This window comes from Neocloeon triangulifer, unplaced genomic scaffold (assembly GCF_031216515.1).
Source record: "Neocloeon triangulifer isolate White Clay Creek 2 clone unplaced genomic scaffold, ASM3121651v1 ptg000003l, whole genome shotgun sequence".
NCBI classification, from domain to species: domain Eukaryota; kingdom Metazoa; phylum Arthropoda; class Insecta; order Ephemeroptera; family Baetidae; genus Neocloeon; species Neocloeon triangulifer.
Genome location: NW_026775546.1, coordinates 6,287,891 through 6,314,465, shown reverse-complemented (window position 1 = coordinate 6,314,465; position 26,575 = coordinate 6,287,891). Strand labels below are relative to the sequence as shown.

General features: G+C 32.2%; 1 protein-coding gene across 1 annotated transcript in view; it reads right to left on the bottom strand.

Annotated features, from left to right (window-relative positions):
- The window catches only part of LOC132193177 (xyloside xylosyltransferase 1-like), an 89,384-nt gene that overhangs the window by 33,397 nt on the left and 29,412 nt on the right, over nt 1–26,575 (bottom strand). Inside the window, exon 3 of the mRNA XM_059613641.1 lies at nt 734–814. The gene's annotated coding sequence lies outside the window, so the exon portion shown is untranslated. The remainder of the gene's footprint in view (nt 1–733; nt 815–26,575) is intronic.

Sequence of the window (26,575 nt, the reverse complement as noted above, 5' to 3'; positions counted from 1 at the left end):
GGAATTATTTTAATAGCTTTTTACGCTAAAATAAAAAAAGGTTATATCAAGTGTTCATTTTTATATTTTTGTCTTTTTATTCTATACATATTCCCTTTATGGTGAAGATTATACCTGAATAATATTAAAAAAAAAATAAATTAAATTAAATAAATATATAAAAATAGGTGATAATTTTAATTATCCATTGCAAAATTATGAATTATTCTTTTAGATTCTTTTGATTCTTTAAAGATTTGTTCACTTCGATTTACATGATTTGATTATAAAAAAAAATAAAATAATAGATAAATTAAAAATTTGAATAGAACAGGAATCCAGATGCAAATTAAAATGCCGAAATAAAATCAAAATTTGTTATTTAAAAGCCTCAAAATCTGAAGTTTTTAATATGGCTCATAATTGGTAGCAAATATTAATTTCTAATCAAGTCGCTCCGACGCCTGATAAATAATTAATTGCGTGTTGTCTTTTTCGCGGTCCTTCAATGTCATTAGCATTCGAGCCGACGGACAAATGACGATGTTCTGTGCAAAGCGACAGACGCATAAACATGTAATAATACGCATCATTTTGCGTATGTCGGATGTAATAACAATTATCTGCGCGGTTAGTGTTGCTAACTTGGCATTGTGAGCATCTCGTAATTTCAGGCAAGGCGAAAGAGAGTGGGAGGCACGCGAGAGTACAGAGGGACGTAATGCATGCACATGTATAATTATTTAATTCCTACCTTGTTTGCGAATTCCTGGTGCGTCGCCACAGCCAATTCCTGCTTACCTCAGCGTGAGGCACTCGGAGGACGTGCAAAAAACTGCAACATCAATCAAGCCTATAAATAAAAACACAATAAGTTATGTCAATTAATTTCAATACACAAATCACAAAAGATGCAAAACAAACATATCGATTTAATTTAATTGGCAACATATTTATAAGAAAAAGCTTGTACTAATGTTTGTTTTTTATCAACCAAGTTCAATATTGAAATCTTGTAAGGTAAATTTTGCTTCTTTGGTTTTACCATCAGTTTATAGCTCTCTGAATTCCAATTTTCAAATCATTTAAATAAATTTAAATATTGCCGTAACTTTTCAACGGTCACTGAAATTAAAAAAAAATTTACTAATAAATAAGATAAATTTAAAATGTATGCAAAATATTGATCAAAACACCCAAAAGAATTAAATTCAGACAAGTTTTTTTCCAAATATATAAATTCTATTTCCACTGATGTATTTGCAAAGAAAAATTGAATAATCTTTCAAAAATTCATCTGAAAACGGACAAAAATTAATTTTAATTGTGAATTAATCAAAAAGTTTCAGTCGATCACTTGGTGGAAAAAAACGAGAAGCGACCTCGCCTGCCACATATATGGTGACCTCTTATGTGAGGCCGTCAACTGCGAATCTGCAACTTCCTTCTCCGTTTTATTTTATTTTACCAAGCATGTCTGCATCTGTTCCGCATTCGAGAAAACTTATTACATAAAAAAAACTTGATCTGATCAATTTTATTATTCGATCGCATAAACGCGGTCGAAATCAAATGCATAATCAATTGCCTATGATTGAGTGTGTGAGCGGCTTATTATTATAGCAGCGGCGTTTCCAGGTCTATATCTATTCCCGATGTTTATCTAATCGAATGCACGAGCACCGCCGCGTCATAAACCCTTGGAGAAAAGTAAACCGCTGAGAATTAATTGCGTGAACGTGTAAACGTTAATATAAAAAACTGCTAATAAAATGAAAATTTGCATAAATTCTGTAGGCAGTGTAAGCGATACAGGAGAATAGTAATTTTAATTTTATTAATTAAACCGAGAGAAACTTTTTTTATTGATCCGAATATGCCCAAGAGAAAATAAATTAGCTGCATGGGAACATCATTTGGGTTTATGAAACCGGCAGGCTACGTTTTTCAAGGTCTTCATTTCCTTTGTGCAAAATTAAAATTCATCAGGAAAAATATGGATGTGAACTTGTTCTTCTGCGATTTATTATTTTTATTTCAAATTCAGAATAAGCCGATCTTGCCGGAGACTAAAATTTAATTTTTCTGAGGCATTGAAATTCATGAATAATTAAAGTTTTCATCCATCGTTTTTAGGAGAAGCGAGATACCAAAATAAATTATTTAAAATCAGGGAATTATTGGCTATTTCATCTGATAGATTAAATTTGATATGGAAAATAAGTATGAAAAACGTAATATAATAATTCTAGTTAAATATTTTTAAAATTAAAAACCAAATAAAGTAAAAAAATTATTCCAAAACAGTTAAGCGTAAGTTTTTGCCGCCTAAAATTTTCCATTTGGAAATCAATTCTGCGGTGTCAATGAACGACGTGACTGGGCCGAACAGGGCAATTAATTTTGCATGTGTACGCAAAACATGTGAGGCCGGCGAGGCGGCCAGGGCTCGGTGAGCGACCGACGTCATGCCCAGGCGGCCACGTGGCCGCCTCACGTTTTCGCACCGCCTGTCTCACGTAACAATTAACCGCGCTTGTCGCGTCCCGTGAGCCCGAATCCGATTATGCAGCCAATGTGACCATTGTGTTTGCCGATCGATTAGTGCGTGTTCTGCTCCGAACCTGCACAAAAGACGCCACCCAACCGCAACACCCCTCACGTGGCGCGCGGCTCTTCAACCCGTTCGTGTTGGAAAATAACAAAGTTTATAGCCTAATTGTAAGAGGCGTTTTCACTTTTTGTTTATTTGAGCACCAAAATAGATCGAAGCTAAAGAGGTAGGTAGTGCACGAAAATATGTATCGTTGACAATGGGGTGCAAAATATAATCAAAATAATAGAGATCAACTTTGGCATTTTTTTTTTATATAGATAATTTACACCGGTCCATTTTTATTGATTTTTGTTATTATTTAAATTGTGATTCATAAAAAAATTTCTTTTAAATAACAATGTGATCGTATTTGATGATTACAAATTTTATTGATTAAAATAACCAAGGTAGTTTTCAATATTTGAACTAACGGGAAATTTTAAGTGGAGTGAAGGAAATTCCACCAAAATAATTTTGTGTATTTTTATTTAGAGTTTATGCACTTTAGTGGTGCAAATAATTTGTATAAGATTCATAAAATTCATTATAAATATTTCTATGTAATTCGACAGGCGATAAAAACTGATTTTTGTTATAAATAATTTAATTAAGTTTTCCAATCGTAACAATAATCTTGAATTTTTTTATTATTAAAATTTTCAAATATGATATAAATAATTTGAATGTTAATAAGTAAAAAATAAGAATTTGAGAAATATGACTTGTCATTTATAATTATTAAAATTCGAAAGTTTGTGAACTATTATTGTTATTGTTGCATTGATCAGTAAGTGGGGAGTAAAAGTTTGGTGGAATCGCATTGTATCGATGAATTGTTCTGTGTAATTAATCATTATGTCTGCACCGAATCAAAGCCGTGTCACGAAATTGGCAGCAGAATTAAGGAGAGCGTGTTGTGGGCCAAGTGAGAAACTTTCCTTTTATTCTCTTTCTACTCTACTTTCTCCGCGCGCAGATTGTGTGCGAATGGATGCGAGAAGGATTACGAGAGAAGCAAAACGCGCGCAATCTACTTTCCGCCGCCGCTTGTGCCGTTCCACATTCGCCTCTTTTTTTCCACGGCAGCGCGTGTGTTGTGGGAACGAATAAAAAGAGAAATAGTGAAAGAATTTAATATTCATGACACTTCTTATTGTTGCCAATGTGAATTGGTAATGCACGTGCATGAAAGAAAAACCATGTCGTTTCGACAAGTATATAAAAAATGACATGTCAAAAGTGCAGGGAAAATGTTGGATTAAAGAATAAGGGTTTGGTAAAGCCGCTGATGCAATTAATTCAGAAAAGAAGCCCTTGACTTAAAAACTTCAAGAAAATAATAAAAATATAGGATTTTTGTATAATCAGGTGCATCAAATAAACGAAAGAAAGCCATAGATATTCTTATTAATTTCAATTTAAAAGAAGACAGTCAAAAAAAGGAAACTAAACTGGGAAAAAATTAAATTTTTTCTTCATCCCTGTTTTCTATTTGCAGACATCAAAATTATATAAATTTCTGAATTTCTGAAGCTGCTGGTTGAAAAATATTTGAATCCATTTTTATTATAAAAATATTAGACGATCAATAAACTTTATACAATGACTGTTGCATTGTTAATTTTTGACTTTGAAGGAAAGTTGAAACATATTCCATTGTTGTTTGTATTAAATTTCAAGCTCTTTCAATTCAGTGGCGAACGTCTCTTTAAAGTTTCATAAAAATCAGATAAAATAGCAAAATAATCCTGATAATCCATCTCCTTGGTTAAATTTTTATTTATTTTGTTTATTTTTTTCATTTTTTCGACATTGTAAATTTGCATGAAAAAATTATAAAAAGAATTTTTTTAACATTCTTGATAATTTAGATTTATGCTGCGTAATGCATATATTCAACCTAAAAATAAACAACTACTCTTTGCAAGTTTTTAAAAAGACATTGATTGAAGATGAATCTTGTAATGGAATGACTGCAAAATATAAGTCCGAATATGCATAAGCAACGATATTGAAATGCTCACCATAGAAAATAAAATTTAAATGAAACCATTCTATCTTTAATTAGATCCCTGGTACAGAACTGGTTCTGAAAAGGTGCAGAACTGGTGTAAAACTGATGCAGATCAGCTGAACCGGTCCTGCACCATTTCTGTACAATTTTTGCACGAGATCTGCACTAATTTTAAATTTAAAAAATATTAAAACATGAAAAAGCTTCAAAATCCTTATTTTAATTAAAAATACAAAAAAAATCGTATCAAAAGCACTCTGAACAAATTTATTGATATAAAAATAAAATGCAAACGCAATGACCAATAAAATGGAAATTGACAATGAATTGGAAGGTGAGATTAATGGTACGTCTGTAATTTTTTGGTGATTGATTTTCCCATCTTCAACCAAATTCGAAAGTTGCCGTCGATTTTTTTATGAGTAATTTTTTTGCAGACACGAGAGAAGCAGTATTAATAAAAAAAAATATGGTTGAACGCCGTGTGATTACTGCATCATTATATGATAATGATAAAGTGCGGTTGCGCGCGCCTTTCTAAAGCCAACAAAGTGGCGGCAGGAGAAGAGCATGGACCTGAACTTGAACACCTGCGATTAAGGCCAAGAGTGAGCTAATGCGATTCCCTTCACCGGTGCATGGCCAACTTTCCTCTGCAGGCGACGGCTCCGTCCGTCGGCGGCGCAGACTCTCCCTTTCTCCACTCGGCGCGATGGATGGCCATGTATTGCACTAGGTTATATTCAGTCCGTTGACTTTTCTTCTCCAAACACGAACCCAATTACGTCACTTTCACGACGTCCGCAAAGAAATTTGGGGGATACCGAGGAAAAGTGTGACGCGGGTGGATATACAAATTTATCAGAAAGAATGCTTTGCTTTCTCCGAGGAGGAATGAGCATACAAGAATAAATTTACTGCGGATATGTTTTGTACTATGGTCTAATTTTTTCACTAATTTCTAATTTTAATTTCTCACAAGATTCATAATAACTAATGGAGTAAGTATACAAAATATAATTTAAAATAATAGTAAAAAAAAAATAAAGGATTATCATGTGAGAAACAGATTTTCTTTTACTAATAAATTGTTCTTCTGATCAAATTTATTTGCAAAAATAAAGCATTAAAAATATGGAAATGAAACAAAAGATTGAATAATTAAAATAAAATAATTAAATTTTACATAAATAATTTTTATATCAGGAAGTCAATTCTGTTGTTAATTTCAAACTGCTAATACGGTCTTGTAGCTAAAATACTTTTAAAAACTAAGTTATTTATTTCTGATGATAATGAAAACAAAGTTGTTTTATTTATTCATCACAATTTTTGATTTGAGGTTTTAGCAAATAATTCAAATATTCTTAATATCGCTGGCTCATTATGATTAATGTATAATTTATAAACAAAATTTTAATATTTAAAGAAATTTTGGGATGAGATTTTCAATACCGCGATTGAGCCGGAAACTCCCGCACTAAGGTGAATAACTTTATGAGGAAAAGTGTGACGCAATGCCGTGTTGTTTTATTAGTCACAATAAAAGTCACAAATTATTCACCTCGAGGGCTCCGGAAAGTACTTCATAATTGCAACAGTTATATATCTGCTCTTAAATAATCGTGACAAGAGAAATCATCTCTGTCTATTTTCTATTTTTTCTAGCGCCTTCGAAACAATTCGAGCAAAGCTACTCTTATATAACGTGAAAGTTCGTGGGTGGAAAGAAATACCATTGTAATATGAAAGTTCCTGCATCTGCGGAGCGGTAACATTTAGATGAGTGATAGCAATTTAACTTCTAATTTCTAAGGAAGAACCTGGGGTTTTCCCGAAACTTTAAGGAACATAAGATTTTCAAACATTTGAAGTTTAAAAAATGTTCATAAAATCAATATATTTTTATTTTTAAATGAATTTAACTGACGTGTAATTAATTGAATGAAAGCCGAAAAAAGCCGCCGGCGCCTGATTTGGCAGTGAGAGTTTGTGGCCATTCAGTGCGGCAACCAGGCCGTGTTATTAACGAGACGGCAGATGGGTTGATGCCATTATGCATTTATTCTACTCGCCACGGGGTCAACGAACAATTACACTACTGAGCCGGTGTGTGCGCGATAGGCACAAAAAGAGCGCTAATTCACGGCGCGAATTATGCCAGCGGCAGGAGAAATCGAAGCACACTTACACTCTTCTGCCGGAGAAATTCTCTTTCTCGCGGCAAGTTTTTTTTTTATTATTTTATTTTATTATATACAAGTGCTTGCATACGCAAGTGGTAGTTTATAATACGAGTCAAAAGAGAGACCTCAGCTTCACTCATCCCTGGCGCAGTCAATGACCAGCATAACAACAATCACGTAATTGAGTTTCACTTGAGTGTGTGAAAAGAGAGACAAAGTCGATGGCCAGCCTTTAACTTGCATGTAATTTTTGCTTTGAACGGCAGATGAAAAGCTCTCGCGGTATCTGGTACTTTCAATTGTGTTTTGACGTCATACCAGCGTTTTTTTAAGGAAAGTGGGGCTGAAAAACAACTTCATTCTGAAAGGAAAATCAAGTTCATTAAATAAGGAATACACTCTAGACTATTCCATTAATTAATTATCAATAAGGATTTCCATCTCCAATTTTTGTTTATCAACTTAAAAATTTTATTTAATACTCTTTGTGTATTATTAGACTCGATTTTTATGAATTCTTAATTTAAAAATACACGGATTATCTCTCAAATTGAAAATTTTGATGAATGAAAAACTTATTCAACATAATTGAATGTTATACAATGATTGACACAACTATTTTTCAGCAAAGTTTAAAAGTATAGTATAGAAATTGTACTCGACTGTTGCTTCTAAAATACTTTTCATTAACTCAAATTTATTGAAATTAATTGCAGTTTCTTGTTGAAAAAAATTTAAAACAGTTGAATTTGTGAACTTCAGCCAAACTTTTTCAATTCCTTTAACTGCAAAAAAATTTCAAAATTGTCCGGCAGAAATCTTTATAATATTTTAATATCTTTTAATATCCTAAAAGGCCTTTTATGGAAAACTATAAATTATTATTCAACATTTGTGATTATTGAAGTGTTAAACTCCCGGAAACTGGAAAATACCAACCGGTGTGGTTCCAGCGTATTCAAATTTATTTGATTTTATCATTTGAGATTGTTGAGTTTCCGAAGTTTTGGTTTATGTTTATTTATTTGTGGCCAGAAAGTATAATGAATTGGAATAACATAATCCTAAATTAAATAAATTATGTATCATTCTCAACTAAACAAATTTCTAAAAATTTGTATTGAACCCTTTTTTCATAAAATATTTGAATGAAGTTCGGTCAAATTGCTAACATCATTGGCTCTTCAGCTCCTAAAATGGTATAATATGCAAATTATAGGTCATGAATCCTTGTTCAATTCTGTCTTCAATCTACCACAGTATAATGATTTAATTAATTTCAATGTTAGCAGTTTTTTTGATCATATTCCTGTAAAAATTTTCAAATTTTTTAAACATTGCTCGATTAAAGTAAAAAAATTTAAAAATGTATAGAGAGACATTTATTTAATTTATATATCTTCCAGTTTTGCGATTTTTTTTTAGGTCAGTCTCACCATAAGTTAATGACACAGACTGTGGTTATTGACTGCTGGCAAAACCAACTCTTTGACCAATGAGTGCATATGTATGATTATGTTTAGTTAGCGACTTTCTCCTGGCTGACGCAGAAGAGAGGTTAGTACCACCGTCGAGAGGTTACAATTCGAGCTCTCACTGCCGTGACCCCAAAAATGCGCGAGCGAGGATGTTGGCCTTGCACCTCCGCCAACAGTCAGCTGGATGGTCCCGATTCCGGCTTGTATAACAGAGCGTGTGCATTTTTATCGCGGACGCGAGAGAAAGCTGGCCGGCGGGCGGATGAACCATTTCTCCGCGCCGCTCAACTCCCCGTAAGCTGCGATATGACTATTATGCAGTGCCGTTTCCTTCCTCAGAATTGCACGATACTCATGTTATCAATCAATTATTTCATCTGACGCATTCTATAAAGATTTATGCAAATTATGTTTAATAACTAACCGTAGTTTTCTTAATTGAAAAATATCATATTTCTTATGTAATAATTTAAAAAGAAATAGAAACATATTCTTATTTATATTAAATTTTTTAGCAATGTCTTAATTCAAATTTTAATGTGTATCAAACATCTTTTGAAAAATTGCTGACAAATAAAGCAAGAGTGGTAAATATTTTCATAAAAAACTCTGTTGTTTTTTTACACATAATTCTGTTTCTATTTCAATTAATCAATTATACTTAAAAAATAAATCATTTTCAGTTTCACTGAATCAATATTATTTATCCAAATCATTTAAGTACAGGAATTTTATTATTAAAAGATTAAATCATTAAGTAAAATGAAAGTTGATTTATCGTTTTCGATTCAATGTCAAATGACCGCGTGATGTGCCATTATTTCATTTCTGCACTTGGAAGTCATTGTCCTGTCCAGCAGCAGCAATTTCTCTTTTTGCACGTTTGCGCCAGTGTGCTAAGCGACGCTTGGCCGCAATATTTATTGAAAAGACACGCTCGCAATAGAGAGTTTTGCGATATTAAAAGCTTTGTGTCAGTGTTGGTGACCTCACTCGCTCTCACGGGTCGTTGCTTCGTTCATTGGTTTGTCAGTTGCTTGATGTGCAAAGGGCGCCCTTTGTAGCAGGTCGTCAACGTTTCTCCTATAACGTCACTACACATAATTTACTTTTCTCATTCCGTAACCACGTTTCAATGCAGGCGAAGGATTTATTTTCATATCGGAGGAGGTTAATAAACTGCAGCATTGCAAAAATTGCATTTTTTTTAAATTATTAAAAAAGCTTATTAAATAATTAAGTTAATTATTCAAAGTCTTAATGTATTTTAAATTATTCAATTCACTTCACAATCTTTCAATTTCATACAAAATATAAAATCCTCATGAGTATATATTAATGCAAAGAATTAAAGTCTGAAAAATATTTTGATTGAATTTAAATTATGACGCCTTTCTTTTGCATGCAGTAAAAAGAAAGTACATGAAAATATGAGAAAAATAAACATTTTAATACTAAAATTACAGCAAGAAGTCCGGCAATAAAAATGCTCTTGGTCATTTCATGCACGCAAGAATTATCATCGACAGAGAAATTTCAGTTTCCTTTCCACTAATTCAGCCGCGAGACTTCTCGAGCAGGCTTCTGCAGAAACGCCTACCAAAAGATTTCCTCGAAAAAATCCTCGCTTCCGTTTCTCGAAATGATCTGACGGGATAAAAGTGCAGCCTACATGTAATGTGAATTTTGGCGAAGGGAAACTTGTGTGGTAATAATGATCAAACTCAAATGGTTAATGTTGGATTCTTTTGAGCGAATGAACTTCCTCCTGATGGGGAAATTCGCAACAGCTCAGCCAACAAGCATCACGTGTTCTCGTTGCGAGGAATCATCTTGAAGCGATTTAGTCCTTATTTCTGGAAGTGATTGTTGACTTTATTTCCTGTTAGTAAAAATTGCAAATGAGTCACCCAATTATGTTTACAAGAAGTGCTTTTCTAAGAACTGCCTATAATTGCAAACTTATGCAAGGATCACTCTGAATTAATATAAACCTTAATAATTGAATTATGTAAATTAGTAACTTACAAGTTATACTTGCTAAATTTTGGAACTTAATAAAAAAAAAACTTGCAATTTTTTCTAAAAAAATTAATGCATGCATTAATATTAATTTTGGTATTTACTCCGTAATTAGTAAAAAATAAAAAAAATTAATAAAATTTGACGTTTCCTCGTTGCTATAAAATTTATTTTTAAACAAAACAAGACCCCTTGTTTTCAATGTAAATAAATCAACGAAGGGTAAAGACATTAATTTTTCGTTTTTATAAATAACTTTAAAGCAGTGCTTAAATAAATTTAATTCTTAGTTTTAAATCTTTTAGTTTCAATTATGTTATGCGGTGCATCTTGATCTTGTGTTTTGTATTTTTAATTTCATATCATTTTACACGGAAGTTCAATTTCAGTTTAATCCTTCAAATTCTCCCGCACTATGAACTTGTCGTTGCTTGACTAACCGAGTAATTAAATTGATTTTATTCTAGAATTTCACTATCAATCAAAATGATCTTGGAAAAACATTTTCTGCCAACACGTACTTGTAAATAATAGAACACTTCATTAATATCAATCAGATGTTGCTCGTATGAATTAATTTATGGAAAATTCTAGGTTAACTGCGAGTTCTATAACGAGAACAGTGCAACGCAAAAGTGACGCACAAGTTTGTTGATGGATTAAAAAAAAAAGCTGCTTTTATTATAAGCGAGCGTCATCCGTGTAAAATCCATCTTCTCTTTCACCGCGCACAGGTGAACGTCCTTCCAGATGAGTATTCTGCGTAATACGCGTGAAAAGCACAACACCGAGTGTTGTGTCTGTTTATAGCTTGCATCGAATAGGATAATTTCTCCGGCGCGGTCTTTTCGAAGAAAGTTGGCCGGCGTTCGTGACATCACAGCTGCGCTCGCGAGAGGAATCATCCCGAATGGGAAAAGAGATGTTATTTGGCTGCTGCAAGCGGCGGCGCTTGTTTGACGTAAAAGTGTTTCTGTTCTTTCGCTACTTTCCTCGAGTCTCACTTTTTGGACCGTTCGGATGACATGCACTTTTACTCGCGACCTATTTTTGGCGGATACAATTATTCGACTGCAGCCATACTCTCTATAAGCTGCATTCAAAAGGCTGCTTCTTATCAAGTTAAGCGAAATTTGGCTTAAAATTTAACTTTGATCGCTTGGAAAACTAATCATTATTGTTTGATACCCACATTCATAATATTTTGTTTTAATAACATAAGAATTTTAGCAGTTGATTGCATATAAAAACTCTATTAACTTTCGTAAATTGTTCCTCTCAATGGTGCCCAATGTTTAAATGTTACATTTTAATTAATCAGCTAAAAATATGTTTGACTGGATATAAAATTACAAATCAATTCAAAAGATGTAGAAGTTAACAGTTTATCCAAGAGGGAACCATTATTAGTTTTTACTTTTTAATATAATTGTGGCCTAATTGTAAGAAATCCAATCTGATTTTTAGAACTACCTTGGTAGGCAAGTCCATACAATTAATTTTTTAATGAAAACTACGTCTAGTTACAGACAAAAGTTTCAGTAAAAATTAGACAAATACAACTAATTTTCATACAGAAAATAATATGTGATCTTGAAAGGTTTTACTATATATTTCTAGAAAAATCTCTTGATTAAGATACAAAGTTTGAAAGGCTAGAAATATTTTAATGCGCTTGTATTTGACAATTGTCTGAAACAAATATTAATGTTGTGCCAGTTGTTATTGTTGAATGAATGGAGAATTCATAGGTAAATACACTCTACATAATTATTTAAATATTTTCCTTTATTTACAATTAGATGTTAAATTTGAACGATTCCGCTCTGTGTTTGATCTAGAATGATTCATTACCATTTTCCATAAATAATCAGAGATAAAAATAGAAATTTAGCATAATTGCAAAAAACCAAATGACAAAAAAATAATATTAGTTAAATATTAAAACGATTGACGTCGAATTTTGTGATTGTTGGGAGAAAATTGGAAATTGAAGCGCCGTATTGTAAAGACTTGATTTGACTGTGCATATATAAGAATCCTTATTAGCAATAATAAATTATCCAAAATTATTTACTCAGGACATTTTTGGATGGAAAGAAATTATGTTATGACCTATCTCAAAAACTTATTGCAGATAATTGAATTTTTGTATCATATATGTTTCAATTAATAATGAGTCAACCCCAAGTAAAAAATTTACCTAGATAATTTTTGGAAAAACAACAATTATTTAAATGGAGAAAACTGGAATAAGAATTTAAATTAATACACATTAATTATTAAGTAATTCCCATATAATTGTTTTAATTCCGAAAAATTGAACTTGAATTATTCAAACGATTCAAACACTCTGAACCTTGAAGCGGTTGGGAAAGTTTTGGATTGCGCTATGGAATCAATGACCGCCACGGTCTCGCAGCGTCAGCACAGCGCAGATTACACTAATTGTCAGCCATACCAACTGGCGACACTCGCTGTACACTTCTTGTACAATGTTTAAAAAATTTCGCAACCGCGCCTCTCTGCTCTCTTCCTTCTGTGCGCTAATTATCACTTTGCGATAAAGCAAAGCGCCAGATAAATATAGAGAAGTTATATATTATTGTTTTTTTTTTTTTTACAAAGCATAAGTAACGGCGCCGATAATGGAAAAGTCTCTGGATGAGGAAAGCGGCGAGAGTGCGGCAATTGTTATTCGCAAGTGGGGCATTGTTATGGAGACGCGGGCATACCCTCACTATTACGGCAGGGTTCGCAGGGCATTGCACCGACCGCGAGCACCAAGGCCTCTCTCTCCGCCATTTAATATCACGGCCGCACGCATTGCTTCTTCTTCTTTTTCTTTCTTTCTTTCTTCTTACGCAATCGGTACAAGTGTGCAAGCTTTGCTGATTTCTGCTGGGTTCCATAAAGGGCAAGGTCTCGATTTTTTTCTCAGCCGACACGTGTCCGCTTTTGCTGTTTGCTTTCGTCTACGATTTTGTTGTGACAGAATGGTGTAGACTATTGTAATTTAGTTTATAGAATTGTCACATTGCAGCGTTCGTCGCTTTATATAACCAAATAGAGCGTGTCGTTTCTCTAGCCGCTGGTATTGTACGATTATTAATGGAATTTTATTAAATAAAATAATCTCAAATTAATAGTTCTGAAATTGTTGATGTATTAATAAAATTAAATAAATGAGAGAACAGCAAGTTAAAATATTTGAAATTTATTTAACCATTGATTGGCTCAGCGGAATTTTAAGGATAATTTAATTAGTAATAATTCAGGCAAATCACAGCAAATAAAATAATTAATGCACGATGCAGGAGATTCAAGGCAAGTAATTAATCTTCAGCATTTTGAGAATCTAAGAACAAAATAATTGATTGAAAATTTGGAGAATCAAGTTTAATTAATTAAATAATTAGAAATTCTTTCTTTTCAAAAATTAATTATTTTTTATTTAGCTTAATCTTATTTTTTTATACAGAAAAAAAATCCATTAAAAGGAATAATCACTTTTTTCAGTTTTATAATAGTTTCAAAATTGACATTGCAACTTTAATACTTTTTCTTGCCACACAATAAGCACCAAGAATGTAGTATTTTTTTAGTGTTCTGCGCAATGAACCCTTTTTATTTCACTTTTATGTAATCATTTGAACTACAATTTTGCAGAAAATTTTCTTTCGAGAATTTTCGACACAGCAATATAAGCAAATTCATGATTTTTCACGGGGAAGACTGACATGTTTGCGAATTACTATTAGCTCATGCATCGTTTTATTTCTTTGTTCAAAGTCAGCATTCTACTGTTTTCCAGCAAACATTGTAACACTTATGACATCAAAATACACAAGCTCTTGAAAACTGCGCAGTGCCATTTAAAAACTCGAATTTGAATGCAAATGATTTTATACCTGTTTGGCAACTTTTGTGTAAAAATACAAATCACACGTCACGATAATACGTAGTTCAATGTTAATGGCACTTTGGACTTGTTACTTAATCATAAATAATAAGTAATAACGACCATCCTTTTGGCGAACGGCCAGTTTGGCGGAGGAGGCGTAATAGAATAAGCGGCTTGATTGTTGCCACCCGCAACACCAATTTCAAATTGCGCGTCACTTTTGATCTTGAAACTCGGAAATGCGTAATTAATATAAATATTAAAAGTCCTCTTTTTAAAAATTGCAAATTTGCAAATAAATATTATTAAACTTTCTTCATAAAATATTTAAAAAATTTATGATTCAAGATTTGAATAACTGTTGTTTTAATTTAATTTTTTAAAGTTTCCATCTGTACTTAATCTTTCTAAAATAATATCCTCTTATTTTGCTCTACAATTCACAGCAACCCTATGGATTAAACACATCAAGAATTGAAAATTCACAACAATTTCTCAATATTTACTTCTATTTAAAAATTCTGTTACTTGGTCTTTCATCACCATCAATTGATCATTTTTATAATCAGACAAGATTAAATTCAATCGTAATTTCTATATTAATGTTTGTACCCACTGTCTTATAGTTAGGGCCACACCTGAAGTGTATTTCTTCATTTGTAAATCTCAAAAGATAAAACTAAATTGTTACACAACAAGACCCAACTGATTATACCGCAAACGAAATTGCGTCCTCTCACTATCAATGTTACATTGTCGCCTACGTGAGGTATCCCTTGTCGATTAAATAGCATTGCTTCTTTTTTTGCATCAATTATTCCCTTTAGATTTTAAGCAAATGTGCAGGAGCATTAAAGGAACTGCTGTAGTGTGATTCACACACGCTCGGGACTCTTTGGTTTAATAACAATAATAACCGAGAGCACACTTGCGTATTACAAAACGCCCGCCGCTTGCTCTTGATCGTTACGACATAAGCGCGCAATTGGCCTTTGCGGTTGCGTCACTTTGCTGTGATCGCCAGAACATCGAGGAAGATTATCCTGAAGATGAGTGTGCAAGAAAGACACGAAAATAAGTTACTTTTAGCTGCAATTTGCATTATGTAATAAAAATTCTTAACTATTTCCACAGAGTAAGTATACGAATAATAAAAAAATCAGTGCAAAAATACAAAATTATTTCAACCCATCGTGATTCACTATTTTTATAACCCGTGATTCACTTTTTTTAAACCCGTAATTCAATATTTTTTAAACCCATGATTCACTATTTTTTAAACCCGTGATCTATATAATTATTTTTTTGAGGAAGAAACGCAGAAATAAAAATTATATATACGCTAAGAGCAATAAAAACTAATTTTTTAATTTGTTAATATATATAAAAGTTAGATTTTAAAACGGAATAATGGAAGTTTTTTGTTGTTAAAAAATGAGCACACAAGAATTTGCAAGTTTTTTTTATGGATTCTTTCAGTCATTAAATAAATGACATCTAGAGATTTACATATAGGGAAATATAAAAAAATCACTCTTTGTAATATTTGAATAAATTTAAGAATAACTAAAAATGAGCTTGAAATAAAAAATAACTTCATCAACTTCCAGATTTAAATGTTTAATTAGATTAGATCAAAAAAGCACTTGTGCATGAAATCATGGTAATTAACTAATCAATGCAAAGTAAAAAATATGCTGTATGCATATTTGTCGCAATCAACTTGTCACGGTATCCTCATCACAATATACAGCAGGGTTGATTCAACTCCTGTCTGTTCATTAAATAATTAAAAAAACAAGCACTCATCGGAGCACACTCATGGAAATTCCAAGTACACTCCTCGCATTACAAAACACGCCTTCGCATTCACTGCTGATAAGGAGCATAAAGAAATTCTCGAGCGGTTATTAATCAAGCTGGCGGTGAAATAATGTAATTATTCTCTTTGTTTGGAGCGGCCTTCTTTGTGGAAAAATACATGGTGACAAACGAATTAATTATATTTGTGCGTCTTTTTACGTAACTTGTTCATTATTATCGCGAACAATGCTGATTATTTCAATAGAAACTAATAACGCAGACGATTGATTTACAGCCTTGTTGATTCGCAACGAGCGGAATATTCTTGCCGACGGTCTATTTATAATGGTCGTGCTTATACACTTTGAGTTCTAGAATATTTGCGTATAAAATGATGTGTGTGCGGTGTTTGTCACGCAATAATTACCTGTGACATGAGCGGCGCACGTGAATCTCTGCCAACTCCTCGATTAAATTATGGCTCGGCATTCCGTTTCAAAAGCACCTTGAATTGCGCGCATTTTATGCCAAATTGGACTAGAAATGAAATTGTAGTTTTTTTAAGGAATTAAATTATAGTAGGACAGTGAAAATAAAGCATATTTACAAAAATAACTAATAATAATATTTAACTCCTCATACAAAATTTACAATTGATTTTAAAAAAATATATAAAATATAAATAATGATATATCAGATGATTTTGTTCGATTTGCTTGTTTTAGTAATTTCAATCAACATTTTCTTACGGTTAGACAGACTATCACTATTAAATATTTGAAAAAGAAAAGATTTTCTTCCTTTAGCAATTATTTATATTTTTCATTACTCCTGCACAATCTATCAAAGTATTATTAGTAAAATAAATACTTGTCGAGATTACTTTGTCACATATTTTTAATAGTTCCAAAGTTTAGGGATTAGTTATATAACCATCCAGAAATGACTTTGTTTTAATGAAGGGTACATAATATTTATATTGACTACCAATTATTCCGGTTTATTAGTTTTTGAGCCATAACTCTAAATTTGTTTAATGAAGATAATAAGACCCCATTCATCCTCGAAATCCAGAATTAGAATGAATAATTATGCATAAATTTGTATTTTTAATGCCAGTTTTTTAAGCTCTCCTATCAATTGTTGGCCTTCGAGGAACACATGCACGCAAATAATCTAATGTTATATACTATTCAAGGAATATCGCACTTGCACAAGATAAATACGCATACCCTTCTTCAATCAACGAAAATAATGCTTGCATCAAGTACGGCTGCATATGCACGTGTTGCGAAACATGTCTTCTTTTACTCCGGATGGAGCGTGTTTTATGTTCATTATTGAAAAGATCGAGAGCTCCCTTGAGTTGCAACACAAGCATCTCTGACCAGTCTTGATAATGCTCTGGAAAAACAAATATAGAATATGTGTATATGTGCTGAGAAATTATTACCGTTTGGAGGTTGGGTTTTTTTTAGTTTAAAAGTAATTTTGTTGTCTTGAAAATTATCGTTCTGCGTGGGCGGAAGTAAATAAAGTTGGGGGAGCAGGCGCATGCGGCAGTAACCGTGAATTAAGTAAGAACGACGGTTAAACATGAGAAAAAAAATGTAATTTAAATTAATTTTAGAATAAATTTACATGACGGTATATTTTTGTTTAATTCAATCAATCTCTTTAAGAACTTTTCTATTTAAATAAAATCATTTTATTATTTCACCTTTGTTTAATTTCTATGACATCATTCAAAATAAATTATAATTGAAACACAAACTTTTATTTTGACTCGAATGTTCAAGCAAATTTTTAATTGATCAGTCAATCCGGTTTTTTCGCTCCTTTCTTTTGAACAAGAGCATTGTCTGCGGCCATTATGATTATGTTCTCGTGTTTGCATTTTCACAAAGGCGTGCTTGTGGCACCTGGAATAATATGTTGGAGCAGAAAGGATTAACATTGAATCGGCGGCCGTGGCGATCACGAACTCGCAATATCCTCATGACTGACTGATTGTGCATTATAATGAGCTAATTGTGCATTATTTTATTTGTTGTCGGCAACAGGCCTTTCAGCTTTTCTTTCTCTTGTGTGTATAGAATTTGCGGTGAGAACAATTGCGGAAAATACGTTCATGCAACGAGCGGTAGGCAGGCAGGTGCCTTGGTCGTGATGACATTTTTACTGTTATCAAGTAGCGCGATCGTGCTCGCTGACGCAATCCACCCTCAATTCGTGCCCTCACTTCCGCCCGTCGTCTACAAAGCAGGATTACTGTTCATACCAGGATAAAAATGAATAGTCATAAAGGTATAATAGTATGTTCAGAAAAGAAAACATGCAATTTTTCAAATTATTAATTAATTAATTAATTTTTTTAACAGATAAAATGCTTGGTTAGATAAAATTAATTAGTGGAAACTAAACGCGGAGGTAATTTATTTATATTTAAAAAAAAAAATTTGTATCACTTTATTCAAACCATAATAAGGGTACCATCATAATGTCCTAAAGAAAATGTCCTAAATTGAGGTTAAAGACAATGTCCTAACAGAGAATGTCCTAAAGAAAACATCCTAAAGATAATGTCGCACATTGTCCTAAAAACTTTGTCCTAATTTAATTTCAAGAAAATGTCCTAAATTTCGGAAAAGTGGTTGATTTATTCTGAAAAATTTAGTTTTTTCAACAGAGACTAACATCCCAAATGAATTCACTTAAAAGCAGAAAGAATGATGCTAATTGTCGAGCTTCTCTGTCACATTTCTTACGATATAGTTGATCAAATAATTCTAAATATAAAAGTTTGAAACAATCATATTATTTTCCACAAATACAAATAATTGTTAAAAATAATATTATTACTATAACGTATATTGAAAATAAATTTAACGAATATTTTCAATTAGAATTTTTCATATTTTTTGTCTTGAAAAAATAAATTTGAATGATATATTTCTAACTAAGTAAGTAAACTTTTTCATAGGAAACAAAAATACATTTGCCTGAAGATTTTTACAAAATTCTTTGAAACTATTGTCTAGAAGAAAGATTAATAGCTATATTTCTCAACTACCCGTAGCAAAAGTGAAGAAAATAGTATTTAAAAAAAATATTCGAGTCATTACAAAAGCCTAAAATTACTAAAATTAGTTCAAAAGTCTATTATGTATATTTTTTTTTGATAAAGACTCTAGTTGTATGAAGCGTAAAATAATATTTTGAATCTGGATAAATTTTGAAGCAAAATTACTTGAAAGGATGAAATTAATTTTTTTTGCACGTGACACATGCTTGTCATAATTTTCAGGCGTTAGGATATTGTATGTTAGGACATTTTCAATTCTTAATTTTAGGGCATTTTCTTTAGGATATTTTCTGTAGGACATTTTCTTTAGGATATTATCCGTTAGGACATTTTCTGTTAGGACATTGTCTTTAGGACATTGTGAGGCACCCCCATAATAAATGTCTAGAAAAAAAGTAGCTTGATGAAATTGAAATTTTATTTTCCTAATTTTTAATTTATCTAAAAAAAAATAATTATTTAGTATAGGCAACTTTTTGAATGCATTTTTACAATTAGGAAGAGGATTGATAAAAAATTTTAAAATTTAATGTCATTTTGTACGAAGTTGCAGAAATCCCACTTCTTATAGAAAATGGAATATTTTATTTGAAAATACGTGCAATGCAATTCATTTTTATGACCAAAAGCCATTAATAAACCTCACCTGCTCCATCTTCATTTACTTTGTTTATAATTTAAAGATTATTTTTGAATTATTTACAACTGTTTGTCAAGTTGCAGAATTGAAGCGGTAGAAAGACGGTGTATGAATTTATTTAGTTAGCAACGAGATGAACTTGCACGCCCTTATATTTACTTGCAAAGAGCGCGCGTGCGGTTGCAACACGAGCCTAAGCTCTTGCTATATACACTTTATTATGTATTTCAATTGTCACAAGTGCGGAGCACCATTATCCGAGCTGCTTGGTTTAGTGTGACCTTATTGCGATCGGCACGATTAGTTAATCTCAATTACAGAGCGGTCGATCATTGTTGCTCCTCTTTCAGCTGCTGAGTTTGAATCATCAATATTTGCGTGTGTAAAACTTGTGATTGTGAGTGTACAATTCCAGTAAAAGTAATTCTCACTATAAAATAATAGTATAATTGATATAATAATTTTCATGAAGTGGCTATATTTTTTTCTAACAATTATACCAGACAACGGGTGAAAGTATTAAATAATTTGGATGAAAAGTCTTTCTTGAGCTCAAAAAACATATATTGAAGCTAAAAATAGTAAATAGCCGATTTCCATATTTTTTAAATGCAAAATGATTTTTTACGATTCTTATTTTGTACACTCATGCGTGTGTTTAATAAATATTTGATTGATTGATTGATTGATTTAAAATACTTAAAAATATATTAACTATATTTGTTTATAATTCAAGATTTACATTATGCAACATTAATCAAACGCAAAGAACTTCAAAATAAATATTTTAATTTAAAAAAAAAATACAACTTGTGTTCTCTTAAAACACAATCTCCTTTTTACTTTTTCGTTGCCAACGCTGCAGAAAACATCAAAACGTGAAATAACCCTTCCCTTGGTATTTGATAAGGGAAAATTATGTTCCCTCCACACGAAATGTATTTCGATAAGACTCGCAGCTCAAAAGTTCGGTGACATTTTTGTGTTGGTAGCAAACGTGTCCGTCCTTCCCCTCAAAAGGAAGTTAATAAAATGATAAACAAGAAATACTCAAGTCAAAACATTCGAAGCAGAGAATTCAAAAGTTTTTCGGTAGGAAAAGTTGGCGAGAAAGAACAATGCCCTTTGCAGCAGCAATTAGAGTAATTTATGTATTAAACGAAGATCCACGGCGACAGGTCATAGACTCCTCTCTCGCGGCGTTTATCACGCGAGAAGTGCCAACCGCCAAGGCCACTTTGCATCACACACCATCAGCTCGTTTTCTGCGTTTCCTTGCTCGGCAATTCACGCTATAAAACAATGCGCGGAGCGCGCATTCAATTTCCTCATAAAACTCAATCTGAGCGCTTACGATATGAATGAGATTAGGGTCAACATTCTCGTATGCATAAAATTAGCATTTGTACACTATTATCATTTTTCTCTGCAAATATAGTATCAATTTTCTAGAATCAAATTGATTAAGCACAAATTTCGTTTTAAACTAAAATTTAATTAGGATAAAATAAAATAAAAAAATATCTTCTGTATTTTTTTTTAAGATTGGAAATCGAAATTACTTTGGACCTTCCATCAAATGAATGTTTAATTTGATGATATTCTTCTTTTACAATTTGGATCAATTTAAATATTAATTAAAACACTTTTTAAAGCTGTTTTTTCCGAGAAAGGATTAAATTAAAATAATAAATAGACTCGGTGTTTTTGTTGGCCTGAACAACATGGCTGATTATAACATCATAACTTGAACCGTTCAGGCAATATCAAATTCAACAGAATTATAATCAATTTTCATTTACTGCAGCTTAGTTCAATATTTATAAAACACTTAAATTATGTCAATTACTTCAGTCCGGACGTTAAACGTGTAATCAGAAAAACCCAGGAATAAGGAAGAAGTTGTACAAAAGCGACCAATTTTGCTTCCTGCCAGCACACCGGTTATCCCTGAGTGGTCCTGCGCGTATGTCTCGTATTATAGGGTGTGCGAGAAAGACGCGAACCAGTTCTGTCGACGTTACCTGCAGAAGTCGCCCTTGGTTGCATATTTATTTTTAAACATCAATACATAACACACGCATCGCGGGCAAAGGAGGCACCTTGGAGTGGAGCGCGGCGAAATAAATTCAGATATACGACGAGAGCAGAGGATTTCAGGGTCGTCGCCGTAAAATAATTCGATTCCGAGTATACTTGGTCGCGGTAATCATGAGCTCATTACCTGCGGTGAAATAAAGCGTTCCTCTTGCACAATACAAAAACCTCCAGCGAAATATGTTAAAATTCCTTTTAATTTAACAGTAAAAATTATTTTGCTGTTATATAATTTTTTAAACCGCATTGACGCAATAGAGGAACTTTTTGAAACCAAGGTCTTGGCGCACGTGTGGCCCAAAAAGGTTTGGGCTGGCACTTCCGTTTTCGAGCCAAAATTGATTGTGAAATTTCATAGCATTCTTCTGTTTTGCTAGAGTATTTTTGACAATGTTTCGGCAAAAACATAGGAAAGTTTTAACAAACATTTTATCTGAAAATTATTGTTCAATTTCATGAGTTATCCAAAAATATGTTGCATTTTTAATTATACTTTCATGAGGTATAAATTAAAATCATATGATTAATGAAAATATTCCCTTTGAAATATAAAATTATTTAATAAAAAAAAAATTAAAAATTATCTGCTTGGTTCATTTTCTAGAATTAATTTTAAAAAGTTGAACTATTGAACCATGTGGTATTTTTTAACATGTTTTCAATCATTTATTTAAATAATTTAATCATTTTTAGAAAATAAAATTTTTTTATTATCATATTAAACTTATTCAAATTTAAATCAATAATAATTTTTGTATTGTTTTGCATCAAAATTTCACAAAAGAAAATTGTAATTTTTTAACAAGTCTTCATACTATTGACTTATACAGATTAAAAAGGAAGTTTCCTGGTAGATTTGAAGCAAAAATTTAATTTTCATTTTTTTTATAATTGGAGGTTGATCTATTTTAATTCCACCCGCGCACAGCGTTAATACAGCGGTAATTGGTAATTACAATAGAAGAGGGCACGTGGAAGACGTGGAGGCCTTGGCCGTCAGAATAGGGTTACATCAGCCGCGCGCTTGAGAGCTAGGCAAGTGAGTGCATTGCTCTCCAAGTGCATTGCCGCCGCGTGCGAGTGATGCAACTGGCCGTGCATAGATTCAGCGTAGAGATTCGCAACGGGTTGACGTAACCAAAGGAAGGAAGGCCAGGCGGGGCTTTGACCTGCACGCCTCGGTGCGCACCTTCCGCGACCCCAGCTTCAATGTTTCGGTGAGAAAAAAAAACGCCAAATTAATTTCGACGGAGAATCGCGTTTTCCGCGAATTTCTCCACACGCGCCAGAACTGGTGACTAATGTGTAGATTTAAAAAATAAACGAGATGTACTTTTCATGGTTGAGGTTGACTCAATTTTTACTGAAGATTGTGCAACAGATTATAGGTGGTTATTTCAACAAGTTGTAAATCATCTGGTACAACGTTCAAGCGTGTGGAATTTTATCATATTAATTTCTTCTTTTTTTTTAAGACCGAAATTATATGAGCGTTTCAATATTTTACTTTTTAAATTTTGGTTAGTATATAATAACATTGAGTATTATTCTCTTCAAAATCAATTAAAATCATTAATAAATTCCACTATTTACCAAATAATTTTGTAAATTTTTAAAAACCGAAGAAAATTATAATGTAAAAAATGTAATTATTGCTTTATTTGCATAACAATCATATATGAATTAATTCTTGATATAAGAACATTATTGGTTAAGTCTGTACAACAATGATAGCAATAATTCAATTGCATTCTAACAATCACAAAAATTGATTTCAATTATTGCAAGGACTTGATTTGACTGTGCATTAAATGGAACTAATTTTTACATAACTTTCCAAGTAAAGCGATTAAATTTTTTGTTTTTAAAATACATTTACACGCAAAAATGTAATAGGTTTCTAGCATTTTTGAGGGGAAACTAAAACATTCCAACTGAAAATATTTTGTATTATTCTTCTTCATTATTTCATTTTTTACAAAGCAATAGGAAAATTTATATTTTCAATGAAATCTTTTTAGCACCAGAAAATAAGGGTTAAAATAATTCAACGCTTTTCATTGCAAAAAATGACGGAAAAATTTGACACTTAATTTTTTCTAAATTGAAAAGGCAACAAAAATTCTTAAATTTTCAAAATTTTGAAATTGCATTTACACTGTAAGACAAATTTTTGACCGGAAAACCCCTAATAAAATGCGAATTATCACAAATTTATCTTTTTTCACTGTAGATAAAATTTAACCTTTTGATTTAGGAAATTTTGCGCAGATCTTCTAAGAACTGTTTATGTATGCAGTGCAATTTTTCTCAATTTCCAATGCACCGTGCCAAATCAACAAACATTGTAACGCAGTCCATCGGGTTCGTTAACACTTTGCCCGCTGCGTTAATTGTTGAGCAAAACAATAAACAAACCTTATTACAATCTATCAGCGATTGGTGCAACGCGAGCGCGTGTGAATTAATTAGGTATTGTCGGAAAAGCGTGCACGCGCGCGCTTATTTTGGTTTTGAGACGTCAAACGGCTATCAGTGGTTGATGATCTACCTCACCGCGGCTTTCATAACGCCGCGTAATATATTTAGTGAGTGTGTTGCGCAACCGGCGGCCGCAGACAGAAAACACGGCAGTCCGTGTTCGGTTGGCCGTAGCCTTGATTTTTTAGAGGTGATGATGTCGTTGTTGAGCTATGTTACCGTCGGAGCCAATGCACTCGACCAACGCCACACACACAGGGTTACGAAATCGACAGACATTAAGTACACGCAAAGCAACGCCGCCGCGCATTTCATATTTTATTTATAAATTTCAATATACTTGACTGCTATTCAAGTTCAACTTTGGCTCAACACACTTCAGTCGATCAACCAAAATAATTTTTTTTTTTATCAATTTCTGTATTAAAAACACTATTTATATCCATTCATTATACATACACAAATTTCACATTCAACAACACACAAGTGTATGACAAAATGATATTATATAAATATAAAAACTTTGAATTTCATAATATAGAAAATAGGATGGATCTAAAAACCTTGGACTTGAGTTCATTATATCATTGGCAAATTATATGTTGCTTTTTAATGCTCTATGAGTAAGAGAATAATTCAATGCATAATCTATCAGTGGATTTGTAAACTTTTATACGTAATATATTGGGTAGCTTGTTGGCTTGAGCCCTTTTTATGGAGCAGAATGCACCATAATTATCCAATTTTTGATTATTTTATTTTAGGATTTTGTTTTGGAAATCAAGCATGAAAGTTTTTGGCACATACTTACTTGAAGCTATTGACTGCTGAAAACAGTAATAATGCTAAATTGATAGTTTTCGTTGGGTTTCGGTCAATTTATCTTGATTTTATTTTCCAAACAAATAAGTCTCAAGTTCCATTGTCCAATCATTTCTTTATTAAAAATGTGAAAATAGTTTCAATTGCTTGGCACAAAATCATAATTTCCTTGGCAATATGTATTTGATGTTTAAATTATTTCTATAAAATTTAACTAGATAATCAAAAATTAGTTCCAGATACGATATTTGGAGCATCTCTCAATGAATTTAAAAATCTAAATTTCTAAATCAGCTTGAAATGCAATATAAAAATCTTAAAACCTTAAATTCATAATTACTGTGAACATCTGGACATTATGATCCTGCAAACATTAAAAACAAACTGAATACTTAATTTTTATTTTTTTAGACTTGAAGGAAAAAATCAAAACTTCAAACTATTTATATTGATAATGAATTATTATGCAATTCACTTATTCGTTTCATATTCAAATTACTCATTTAAAATGTTAAATTCAACAAAATTATGTAAAATTCATTGGCAAGAGTTAAAATATGGAAACTAAATTTTTATATTTAAATTAATGCTCGGCGCCTGTGTAGGCAGATTTGCTATAAATAAATATGGATCGATTAGTGAAAAAAAAAATCAAGTTGCCTGTGTTGTGGTAAACAAAGTCACCGCGACCTGAGAGAGCACTTGATGATAAAAATAGCATGCAAAAGGAATCAGTGTGTGCACGTGCAGGGGACACACAAGTGCGTTGGACAAAGTCGAGATGCGCAATACTCGCGCCGTGCAGAAAGCGAGATATTATGACTATCGGAGAGAAACAAACACCCAAGTGCAGCCGCACAAATCTCGGCGCAATGTCCGCGCGCGAAGTTAGTCATTATCGCCGGTTGGAGAGGAAATAATAATAATATGCACACAAGTATAAACGGCAGGCAATTTAAATACACTCGAGTGAAATGAGTCAACCATCGCAGAGGGGAAACCGCGAAGGCGGAAGATGGAAAAGAAAATTTAATTAGAACACATTATGAAAACATAAATAAGCTTCATTATAGCGTGAACAGAATGACAAAGTATTCAATTTGTGAGGAAGTTCATTTATTTCATTTTTACGCAAGATATATTTTCATTAATTTATGTAATTTTTAACCTACTGCTAGGCGCCATTGTTTTTCAGAGGGATTGATAAAAGCAATCAAAGGTAGTACAAAAATAATTAAGAAGGATATTTAAACTTTATTCTATTCTAGAATTAACGTCAAAGCTTTTCAAAGAATGCTAAAAATGTATGAATACATTTTTAGCATTCTTTTGAATTCAAAATTAAGTTTTTTTCTTATTAAGTCATCAAGTTGCTTTAAATTTTTAGTAAAATTTGTTGTGTTGTCAATTTGAGAATTTAGAGAGAAAGAAGTAAAAAAAGGTTTCAACAAGACTATTTTTCTATAAA